Consider the following 12,910-nt stretch of genomic DNA (forward strand, 5'->3'; position numbering starts at 1 on the left):
ACTCCAAAATATTTGTGAGCTTGTATATTGAACACCTATGTTCCCTTGGAATTAACTATGTTTAATTTAAATATGAGAAAAGTACATAGTTGATATGATTGTGAATATTAAAAGAAGTGATGCATATAAAACATAATTCTAAATGTTAGAATGCTATTTAAATATACTGCATAGAAAAGTCACTATCATGAGAATAACTGATTTTCAAAAATTATGTGTATCTAAAATGTAAAAAAGTAATTTTCTACTTCGAACTAACTTAAACAACCAAAGGGAATTTGTTCATGTATACAGTCAGATAGGCCAGTGCTAGAAACTTCATAGAGGTTAACAGGATCTAGGTGCTTAATAGTCTCTCCCCATACATAGTAAATTTAGAACTTGATTCTGATACAGAGAATATGTGGGGGAGAAAGGTTGAAGTACAGTGTTCATGGAGAATTTTGTAGTAGCCAAAAATTTACAGTTTTTTAAAGTACTGTTTGTGCTTCTTGACTTCTAACTTGGTAGATCAGTAATTTAAAAGCCAGCCTTTGATTTATAGACCAGTAATACACTGTGATTTAAGGACAATCATCATCACAGTTGTGAACATAAACACCGCAACTTCCCCTGCTGACGGTATCTGCCTTGCAAGACAAGCCATGAATCTGTTTATACTGAATCTGGATTGATGGAGGATGTTATTCATCTGCCAGGGGTCATTTCAGGCTTCCATGGCAAGAGGCCACAGAAGTTCTGAAAAACTTCAGCAGTTATAAGCTGGTACAGCTTGACACTAAGGAGTTGAGTGCCAGAGGGCAAGCAAGCTTTAAGAACTTCAGGAATGCACAGGCATATGGAGAGAGAGAGAGAGAGAGAGAGAGAGGGAGGGAGAGAGGTGGAATCATCAGATGCAGGACAGAGTTTTAACTACCCATTCACCCTCATGCATCCTTTAATGAGTAGCTCAACAAATCTGAATCTCAATTTCTTCATCTGTAAAATACATCACAAGACTGTTATGAAATTTAAAAAAGATTTTTCTAGAATATCTGACACAAAGAGGAAGACAAATAAAGGTAGCTACTCTGCACACTCAATCATCCAACATTTGCAAAGTCTATTAAATTATCTTTTTTGGACTACGTGCATTTCAGCAAGGCCAGCACTTAGGACGTGGTATTCACATTGATGACTGAGTCTAGCCTGCTATCCCCAAAAGGGATTTTTGCAGGGTGCTGGGGATTGAACCCAGAGGTGCTTTACCATTGAGCTCTAGCCCATCTCACTCCTAGCCCTTTTTATTTATTTATTTATTTTTTATATTTAAGACTTCACTTGTCATTCAATTCAGGGCTGCTGAGTGGGACTGTGCAGTTTGTGCACTGTGCCAAAGTGCCAGACTGAGAGAAAATGGAGGCAGAAGACAGGTCTGGGTTCTCCTTGCCAGGCTGTGTACCTGTTGCCGCCCACAGCAACAATCCCGCGGGAAGGAATCGGAGGTGGACTGGGAATGAACTACTTCTATTTCTGAGCTGATTCCTTGCTTACTTGCTTGTTCGCTAGTTTATAGAGGAAGAGAGGCTTTGCTTAGAGGAAGAGAGGCTTTGCTTAGAGAAGAGTGGCTTTGCTTAGAGGAAGAGAGGCTTTGCTTAATTTTAGAGGTGAGTCGCTTCTTGGAGGTGCAGGGTGCGGCGTGTGGTGTGCAGCCTGTGTCCTGCAACCTAGAGGTGTGGCTTTAGTCCTCCGTCCTGCGATCTGTGACCTCCTCCCAGGCGAAGAGAATGTCTTATATACCCTAAGGCAGCCAATCAGCTTAGGATTAAGTAGCACAGTTGGAGCATGCGCCACAGTACCAATCAAGAATGAATGAGGAACATCTGTTGACCACTAGCGCAGAGGAGACATTAACTAATCAGGCAAAAGGTCATAAGAGATCACTGCCATGTTTTGTTTTGTTTTGTTTTTTTATTGTAAACAAATGGGATACATGTTGTTTCTCTGTCTGTACATGGCGTAAAGGCATACCATTTGTGTACTCATAAATTTACATAGGGTAATGTTGTTTGATTCATTCTGCCATTTTTTCCCTTCCCCCCCTCCCCTCCCACCCTTCCCCTCCATCTATACAGTCCTTCCTTCCTCCATTCCTGCCCCCCTCCCTAAACCCAACTCCGACCCCAACACTAACCCTTCCCACCCCCCATTATGTATCATCATCCACTTATTAGTGATATCATTCTTCCTTTGGTTTTTTGAGATTGGCTTATCTCACTTAGCATGATATTCTCCAGTTTCATCCATTTGCCTGCAAATGCCATAATTTTATCATTCTTTATGGCTGAGTAATATTCCATTTTATATATATACCACATTTTCTTTATCCATTCATCAATTGAAGGACATCTAGGTTGGTTCCACAATCTGGCTATTGTGAACTGAGCAGCTATGAACATTGATGTGGCTGTATCTCTGTAATATGCTGATTTTAAGTCCTTTGGGTATAGGCCAAGGAGTGGGATAGCTGGGTCAAATGGTGTTTCCATTCCAAGTTTTCTAAGGAATCTCCACACTGCTTTCCAGAGTGGCTGCACTAATTTGCAGCCCCACCAGCAATGTAAGAGTGTACCTTTCTCCCCACATCCTCGCCAACACCTGTTGTTGCTTGTATTCTTGATAATTGCCATTCTAATTGGGGTGAGATGGAATCTTAGGGTGGTTTTGATTTGCATTTCTCTTATTACTAGAGATGTTGAACATTTTTCCATATGTTTGTTGATTGCTTGTATATCTTCTTCTGTGAAGTGTCTATTCATTTCCTTAGCCCATTTGTCGATTGGATTATTTGCATTCTTGGTGTAGAGTTTTTTGAGTTCTTTATAGATTCTGGAGATTAGCGCTCTATCTGAAGTATGATTGGCAAAGATTTTCTCCCACTCTGTAGGCTCTTTCTTCGCATTGCTGATAGTTTCCTTTGCTGAGAGAAAGCTTTTTAGTTTGAATCTATCCCAGTTATTAATTCTTGCTTTTATTTCTTGTGCTATGGGAGTCCTGTTGAGGAAGTCTGGTCCTAAGCCGACATGTTGAAGCTCTGGACCTACTTTTTCTTCTATAAGATGCAAGGTCTCTGGTCTGATTCCAAGATCCTTAATCCATTTTGAGTTTAGTTTCGTGCATGGTGAGAGATATGGGTTTAGTTTCATTCTGTTGCATATGGATTTCCAATTCTCCCAGCACCATTTGTTGAAGAGGCTATCTTTTCTCCATTGCATATTTTTGGCCCCTTTGTCTAGTATGAGAAAATTGTATTTATTTGGGTTTGTGTCCGTGTCCTCTATTCTGTACCATTGATCCACCTTTCTATTTTGGTACCAATACCATGCCGTTTTTGTTACTATTGCTTTGTAGTAGAGTTGAAGAAAGGCCATCTACGCTAAACCCATGGCTAATATCATTCTAAATGGTGAAAAACTGAAAGCATTCCCTCTAAAAACTGGAACAAGGCAGGGATGCCCTCTTTCACCACTTCTATTCAATATCGTCCTTGAAACTCTAGCCAGAGCAATTAGACAGACCAAAGAAATTAAAGGGATACGAATAGGAAAAGAAGAACTCAAACTATCCCTATTTGCTGATGATATGATGGTATACTTAGAGGAACCAGGAAATTCCACCAGAAAACTTTTAGATCTCATAAGTGAATTCAGTAAAGTAGTGGGATATAAGATCAATGCACATAAATCTAAGGCATTTCTATACATAAGCGATGAATCTTCAGAAAGAGAAATTAGGAAAACTACCCCATTCACAATAGCTTCGAAAAAAATAAAGTATTTGGGAATCAATCTCACAAAAGAGGTGAAAGACCTCTACAATGAGAACTACAGAACACTAAAGAAAGAAATTCAAGAAAACCTTAGAAGATGGAAAGATCTCCCATGTTCTTGGATAGGCAGAATTAATATTGTCAAAATGGCCATACTACCAAAAGTGCTATACAGATTCAATGCAATTCCAATTAAAATCCCAATGATGTACCTTACAGAAATAGAGCAAGTAATTATGAAATTCATCTGGAAGAATAAAAAACCCAGAATAGCTAAAGCAATCCTTGGCAGAAAGAGTGAAGCAGGGGGTATCGCAATATCACTGCCATGTTAACACTAATTATGCGTCACCTCTTGGCCCAACGCCAGCCACTATCTTAGAGCTGCTTAAACATGTCTCTACATGTACCAGGGCCAGTACTGACCTAAGGGAGGGCTGTTTCCCTAATTTATTCAAAAGCATTCTCATGAGTTTCCCTCATCTGAATGATACTCAAATATATGCATGCACTCACAGAGTACAAATTTTCATGCAAATGTCGGACTTAACAAATTTAATTGCCAGTGGGACTCTCCAGCTTTACAATTCAAACTCCACATGCCCTAAACTGACCTATTTCCTCTTCTTAGTCCAACTACACAATTTCACCCATGCTTCCTATTTCTCTGGGTAGAATCAGTGTCCACCATAATGCACAACTAGAAACTCCAGTGTCAATTCCCATCCTTCCTCTGTCCTTTCTCCCACTATGGAATTTGACACTCCACTCTGCTATCTCTCCTGTGCAGCTCCCTCAGTCTTTAGCAGTATATCCCCAGCTGCTGGCTGACAACTTTGGGCCATCATCCCCCTCGGGGATTTCCCCAGCCCCAGAGAGCTGCCCCACCCAAGTGGACATCCTATGCACAGTGACTAGTGCCCTTTCAATGGCTTCAACGGTTCATCCCATTTTGGAGTTCACTGATGAAGCTTTCGTGTCTTTATTGCACTCCCTTCTTCCCACCCCTCAGTCTTGCTTTCCACAGGACTTTCCCTTTCCCCACAGATTCTGATCCCAAGAACACTCTCGAATCACCTTCCTGCAGGCTTATCTTTGCCTCGAGGTCTACAACACTAGTCAGTCTACAAGCATGTTGATCACATCTCCTGATTCTCATAAGCTGTCCTCACCTCCCCCATCCCCCCATTACCTCCTTAGACACTAACTTGCATCTCTTACTGAACACAAGCTGACTGACTGCATAGCATCCTGAACTTGGTCCTGTGGAAGCCCTGAGGTATCACAGTAGACTTTTCCAGGTTTCAAATAGTCTTTTATTTGTAATCTATCTATCTCTTAAACTGTTGAATTATACTTATTTTAATAGGCTTCCAAGGATATTGATTGTTCTAGAATCTTCAGGATCAATGTAGTTTGTCCTAATATGTATTTTCATGTGTTACTGAATCTGGATGAGCTTTTTTTCATATTATTGTGTTACTACTCTTAAGCAACATTGCCTGTTATTTCTTCCCTATACTTCTTAAAAGTCAAGATTATATCAGTCATTAAATAAGATAAGGGCTTTCCCTCTGACCCTGTTCACACAACTGTACATTGTAAGCTATTTTTTGTGTTCACTGAGAGTTTGGCATAAATCTTTTATCTAGATATAGAGATTTTTGTGTAGTTATTTTCTAATAATGGGTTCAATTTACTTAAATATGAACAGGTTGATTCAAATTTTTAATAACCCTTAGGTTATATTTTTCTAGAAAACTTCTATTTTATCTATGATTTGAAGTATAATGGCACTAAGTTTTTTTTTTTTGATTAGTATTTTTCTAGTATAAATTTTTGTGTTGAGTACTTATTCTTACAAATTCTTTATACTCTGGATCCTTATTTTATATTTTAAACATCATATAGGTAGTTTTTAAATTCTTAATTGGCAGTTATTGTCTTTTAACTGATGTCTATAGCCCATTTATATTTATTATGATGGCTTGTATCTTATTTTGCACAATTTATTCTGCTTTTTCCATGCTTCCCCATTTTCTGAATGTTCTTGAATTATTCTCTTTCTTTATTTTCTTATTATCCCTCTGTTGAAAGATTATACATTCCATTTCCATTCATGCTTTTAGGTTTTCTCATAACATATTAATATACATTCTTGACTTGAAAACTATTTATTAATTAGTAACTCCAGTCTCTTTTTAACCAAGGTAAAATTTAAAATTGTTTAATGACCCACAACCCCTTTCTGTCTTATATTTGCTCAGTATTTTAGTGCCACCTAATTAGGAAGAAACCTATAAATAGGTTACAAATTATTTGAAAAAATGAATAATGGATTGAAAAAATGTCTACTGAGCTATACTTTTGCTGACACTTTCTGAAAATACATTAGTTAGAAAGGACTTTTTCAGGGAAATGGTAAGAAATTTTCAGAAATTTTTAATCCAACAGTTATTGTGATAACGAATTCTCAATTCTTATTGGCTTAGAAATTGCTGCAGACTGACTCCATCTGCCGAGCCAGGTCGGGGCCTCTCTCTCCTGTGACATGCCATCTTAGCACAGCTGGTGGAGCTGCACCAGTTCTTAATTGCTTTGGCTCATCACTTACCCTTTTGCTCTCAGTCCATTGGTTAGTCACAAACTTCTAAACTAACTATGTGGGAAGTTGGGAGTGGAGGGAGTAGGTGGGATACTTGGAAAGCCTAACTGTCTATGCCAAGAATCAGCACAGGGGCTGAGACCAGCTGGGGATGTTGGGTCCTAACAATTTCTATGCATCTTCCACTTCTAGAACAATGCTTTACATACCAAAGGCCCCCAGTAAGCGTGTGTGAAGGAACAACCTTTCTCCACTGATTCATTCTGCTCATCATTTTGAATAGAAGGTTGGCAGAAATGAATCAAGAAGATTGATATCACAGAAGGAGTCCAACCTCAGAATGGGGAGATCTGCTCTCAAGTTCTGGTCCCATCCTCAAGCAGATTCTTGCAGACAGGTCATTTAACTCATGTGCTTCTTGGCCTATAAGATGAGAATAATTATTATTATTCCATTTTCTTCAAAAGCTATTTAAATTTTTAATTCATGAATTAATAGAGCAATTCTACAAGTAGCCTTTAATTTCCATATGTGAGCCATACTTGAGAGAAAGGAAGATATCTACAGTAATAGACATGGAAAATAACAATACCTCATAAGTTTGTTCAGGGAGAAAATAAAGATGAATTACTTGGTATAGATCTTATCCTTAAAGGTGACTAAATGTTCATTGTGACACTGTTGCTAGAAATTTCTGCCATTTGGCATTAGTAAGGAGATGATGGAAAAGCTGCAGAATCAATTCTTCTTCATATCTGAAGCATTGGTGAATCTCAAGAAAGAGGCTGAACAATGGTGGTGGTGGTTCGAGAATCAACATTATTCATTTACTCATACTATTAAAATAAATCAGTGCACTATTTAAAAATAAAACCCATCATCAGATTCTGAGGTCTTCGCTGACCACAGATTCTTGTTTGCACCTTGAAAGGACCTTCACTTGTTCTATGAGAAATCTGACAAGACCCAGTTCATTCAGCAATTGTTTTGTGAGCTGGGAACACGGTAGGGGTATATCAGACACTGAGACCACTCTGTCAAATTTTCCTTCAGAAACCATTTTCTAGAGTTCTAGTTAATTAGACAAATTCAAATTTAGGGTAATTCTTTTTAATTACAGAAAGTGGGTATTCACAAACCCGGTTGCAGTCATGGTAAGCAGCATGAATTACCATAAAAGTAAAGAAGTGCTTTTCTCTCATTTTGAATGAATCTTGGATCTACATCAGTATGTCAGTAAACTTTTTATGAAGTTTAAACTGAAAAGCATCTACCAAGTTTCTTAAAGAACTTCATTACTACTCTATAAAACTAAATTAAGCTGCTACTGTAGAAGGTTCTCTGATTTCCCACAATAATACCACTTTTTCAAAATCACAATAAAGATATATTCCCATGACTTTTTCATTTCTTTTGTGTGAGTTATATAGAAGGACTTTTTGTTTTATGTTTTAGATGATTCAAAATGAGTCACACAGAAATTAGTTCTTTTCTCCAAAATAGAAGAGTTTTGCCACTAAGTATTTATATTGCTTCTGTTGCTGGTGGAACATGGAAACACTTGAGCAGGGATAAGAGACATCATCAGATTCCTTCTATACTTTGTCTAAGACAGTGGAAAATGCCAAAGAAACTGACACAGGTTTTCTCAAGGGAGAAAAATTAAGGTTTTAAATTCTTATTGCAAAAACAATACATCTGTTATTTTAAAGATCAAAATACTACGTAACAGCATAAAATAAAACAACTAGAATTCTTTTTACCCCCCTGTCCCAGTCCCACTAGAGGCAGCCACTGTCAAGACATTTGACACAAAACACCAAAATATAAGTAGGTTTGTATACATTGTGGGATTTTTTTTCACTTAGTAGTATGTTGTAACTTTCCAGAAATCAACATTTATAAGTTTGCAACAGTCTTTTATTGACTGTGGATTATTCCATGAAACAGCAATATTTTAATTTAATCAAGTTCTGTTGATGGACATCTGGATATTTTCCAAGTTTTTGTTGGTGACGGTGGTGGTGGTGATGGTGGTGTTAGTGTTATGGGTATAAACCAGTCGGGCTGCATCTTTCAATGTTCACAAATTAAGGGTGATTTTACTGAAGCAGGTAAGGGACACAAAGTCTTAGACCTACTCTTGTTTACTTACAACTATTTCTGATGTTGTAAGCAATCACCAAACAATCGCCTTTTTATCAATTTTATGTGGCCATTTGTCATATCATTGTCCCTATCAATTTTCTGAGGACTTGTCACACATCTCATGGAAATTTCCACTTGTACTCTCTTCCAAGAATAAAAATAAAATCAAGACGGCAAGGGTAAACATCTTCTCTGGAAGTTCCAAGTTATTGAGATGATCGTACAAATGAAATGCAGTCTATCTCTTCTTCACATTGTTGTGAAGTGTAGCAGTTAAGGCAATTAGTTTGGGAGTGTGAAATGCTGTACTCAAGCCATGACTCCACCACTAATTAGTCATGTGACTTAAGGAAATTAATCAATAGTTTAAAACCTCAGTTTCTTCATTCATAAAATATGAAAATCTATAAAAACTAGTTTTATATAGATGATGATGGATTATAGAGGATGCACGGATAAATCTTCTAGCCCATAGTTTAGGTCATGACAGGTACTTACTGAGTCTTAACCATCGTCATTATCAGTATTCTTATACAAAATCTTTATTCTGATGACTCTAAGATTGACTTTTTACCATCTGTAAAATAAATTAGTCTTAAAAGAAATGCATTCACTTTCTGTCTTCTCTGTTCTCTGTACACAAATTTTTCTCTTATATATATGTTCCCTTTTGACCTGGACTGCCTTCCCCTTCTTAACCTCACGGCAAAGTCACATTTAGCCTTCCACTGTCATCTCAAGCATTTGTTTATATAGACGTTAAAAGAAGGAGGTGAGGTGTAAATTAGTGAGTGCAGAAGTGTACACGTGCTGATGTGGAAACTTCTCTTGGGACAGTGAATTCACTGAACTTGAAACAGTCTTTGTGCCTGGGAATGTGAGAAAAACAGAAGAAATCTGTATAGAAGAGAAGTTTGAAACTAGTAGGTATTATCATATCTATGTTAAAAGATTCCCACAAAGACATACCTTACAAAGGATAGTATAGGGGAAAGATGACAAACAAAAATACATAGAGAAAAAAACCTTAGTAAAATTATAAAGACACAAACATCAGGTGTATGGAGGAGTCTGGATTATAAGTCGTGGCCAATGACTGAGGAGTTAAGCAGGACCTGCATCTCATGTTTAAGTCATGAATTTGAGGACAATGGGAAAGGAACTGGGGGCAATGGGAAATAATGGACACATTTTAAGAAACAAAGCACCTGTTAGATGCTAGGATACAAATCACTCATCCCTCCCTACCTCCTCCACATTGAGGCAGGATAAATGAATATCAAAATATCAGGTTTTTTTTTTTTAAATCAAGAGCAGATACTGTTTTATTAACTGACCAGATTACAAAAATATGAGGGTAGATACCTTAGTTCATTCTTCTAATAAGTCTGTTGGTCTTCCCTGTTGCCAGCATCTCCACCTTCTACAAAATGAGTGGTCTTTTTCTTAATTCCACCTCTTGGAGAAGATAATTTGAAGGGCTACAGGAAGGTATTTGCTTCTTTGAAGCGTTTTCCAGCAGTGTAGATCTCATGAATCAGATCTTCCATGCAGACGATGCTGTATTTACCAAGAGATCATGTCATCAAAGCATTATCTGTCAAGGTGATTCGTTTCTTATTGATTTTGCCATAGCCTTGCTTGTAAATTAGTTCACTCACTGACTTCAGGTTTGGGTACCCCCATGCAATATATGGTTCCACGATCCTCAGCATATTAACTGAAGCCTTGTTGAGCTTAACAAAGGTGCCGTTGAAGATCTGGCGAAGGCAAAGTACATCTTGTGAATCTCTGGGCTCACACCATTGATACCCCTGATCCTGATGACAAATGCCAGTTTGGACTCTGCAGGTACATAGAAGTTGCCAGCTTTTCTTGCCATTCAACTCTCCGTTCTGTACATCTGCCTGTTTTCCTTGTGGTAATGCTTGGCTTTTTCATAGATAAGCTTCCTCCTTGCCTTTCAAAGCATCTTTTAGGCAAACTTCTTCCTCAGGCACTTTACCTTCAGCTCTGCATAATTCCTTCACTTTTTCTTAAGGGTTTCTGGCACAGTAGGATCTTTCTTTTTCTTCTCTTTGGCAACCTCCATGGTTCCAGCCAGAAAAAGAGCGAAGTATCAGGTTTAAAAAGGGAATTATGGTAGCAATGAAGCTACGGAAGTCTTTGAGCCCCTTACTTCCAACCCTTGATGTGGAATGTGCATGGAGTCAGCAGGGTAAGTGCGCTACCAAGTTCTCCACTGTGCCCTACACTTACCTTCTCCCCAGACCGTGGAAAGTCTACTTCTCAGCCCAGCTGTCATCAGAACAGTCCATAGGAGAGCAGAAGTCTCCTGCTCTGCCTCTTGATCTGAAGCCCTGGGTCCTGGCTCAACGGCACTTACCGCACAGAGGAAGGATGCAGAAGGAACTCCATTGCCATATGCGATGACCCAGGAGTCAGCAAGGCACAAGTGCAACCTGCTTTCTCTGCATCTGAAGCAATGTAACTCCACTTAGCAGTGAGCATGATCGCATGAATGCCAGGCATTCACCATGTCGCGAGTAAGAATAAACAACCTCTACCTCGGGAAAGCACAAGAACACAGGGAGAAGAGTGGAATATCCGTCCTTAGAACATCCCTTCTGAGACCTTCACCTCCATGGAAGTTCTGTTCTCCAAAGATGGAAGAGAACAGGTATAGAAGAGTTGACTCTCCCGCCACAGAGTGGACAAGTAGATTGGCTCCCTTTCTTCAATGACATCTTCCCTGTCACAGCCCTAGTAAGATTCCAGGTCTCCTCACTCTCCATGATGGGCATACTGGACATGCCACCTTTGAAGATTTTATCACACCAGGCCTCGGTCCTTTATTTGCACAACTGTCTTATCCCATATCTACAGTTCCTAAAAAGCATCCCCTAAGAAAAGATAGGTTTTTAAAAAAACTTGTGTACTCTAAACATCAAGTGCCATGTTTGACTCAGCACAAGAGGTAATGTTTTTCAAACAAATATCAAGGCAGAAACAAAAGAAAATGTCACGTAATTCACTAGCTGCTCTTGCTGAATACAATTCAATTTCATCAGCATTTTTGAACTTCTCGTACTAACTTAACATTTTGTTAAGTTGCTCCACTTGATTTCATCCAAAATAAATAAAAATGTCTTCCAAAATAACATTAAGGAGAATTACTACACTCAAGTCAGGATGACTGTAACAATATTAATAATCATTATGTTCATGATGATAAATACTGCTACCCCTTTTGGGAACTGACTATATCATGGACCTAATCTGGGTACATTTAAAACTGAAATAAATGCCATTTCTTGAATAAACTTAGCTGAAAGTCAATGCGTAGTTTAAGTATTGCCCTATAATTCATCCTGTTCCTTCCAAAATATTTACAAAAAGAAAAATCAGAGTTAGAGCTTCTTACTTTAATCCCAGTAATAAAAATTTAAAAACTGATTTAGACTATGTTCTTCAGAATATTAAACGTGTCTCATAAAAATAGGCTAATTCAATGTAGTTGAATACTCATGAATTTTAAAAAGTAAAAAACTTAAATTCTTTTGTTTTTCATACTGAAGAGTTAATAAATTAGAAACAGCTAATGACAGAAGCAAATTAGAAAGTGTTCAAACATATGACATTTTGTCACTACTTCTACAAATTTGTATAAAATATAAATTTGTTTTAATATGTAAAAAAGAGCATTTATGCATTAATTACAGAACAAAAATCAAAATGCCCTGAAGCTACAAAAATCTGCCTTGAGGGTAAATTTCCAAGGGTTCAGTTAACTAAATTTCAATTAGTCTGGACTTGGAACTAAACTGAATTTTCACCCTCATTTCATTGCACTCTACTTTTAAGATATTGTAGACACAAAAACAAGCTGAGACAGATTTATTTCAGTTTTAACTTTTAAGCAAATTTCATCTACTAGACAAGAGTGAATTTTGAGCATCTGCCATATACAAGGTTTTTATAACATGTGGTAGGTAATAAAAGACCTCTTCTCTACTTTTAGGAAGCTTGTGGTTAAGAACTTCTAATTCTGACCGGGATGGAGCAACTGGGGCTTCACCTTCTTGCTTGGCACAAGCCAAAGACTGAAATAATACATGAAGCAATAGATGGTTGGACGTGGGCCAGGAGGTAATGAAGGACAGTGGGAGATGGCCAAGAAAAAGGTGATCCCAGCTACTGCCTTGGCATCTTCTGTGGAGATGGTTTCCAGGCCACAGTGCAGAGAGGGGGAAGTAAGACAGAGCCCAGCAGACCCAGGTGAGAAAACAGGCCAAGAGTTGGGGAGACCAAGGTTAATAAAGCTGCAGGACACAGAACCAAAGCAGGTA

At 38.1% G+C, this 12,910-nt stretch overlaps 1 pseudogene; it reads right to left on the minus strand.

Annotated features, from left to right (window-relative positions):
* Nucleotides 1-9,927: 9,927 nt before the first annotated feature.
* On the minus strand, nucleotides 9,928-10,653 carry LOC124963644 (60S ribosomal protein L7-like; annotated as a pseudogene).
* Nucleotides 10,654-12,910: the final 2,257 nt, after the last annotated feature.

The sequence above is a fragment of the Sciurus carolinensis genome, chromosome 13 (assembly GCF_902686445.1).
Source record: "Sciurus carolinensis chromosome 13, mSciCar1.2, whole genome shotgun sequence".
Lineage (NCBI taxonomy): Eukaryota > Metazoa > Chordata > Mammalia > Rodentia > Sciuridae > Sciurus > Sciurus carolinensis.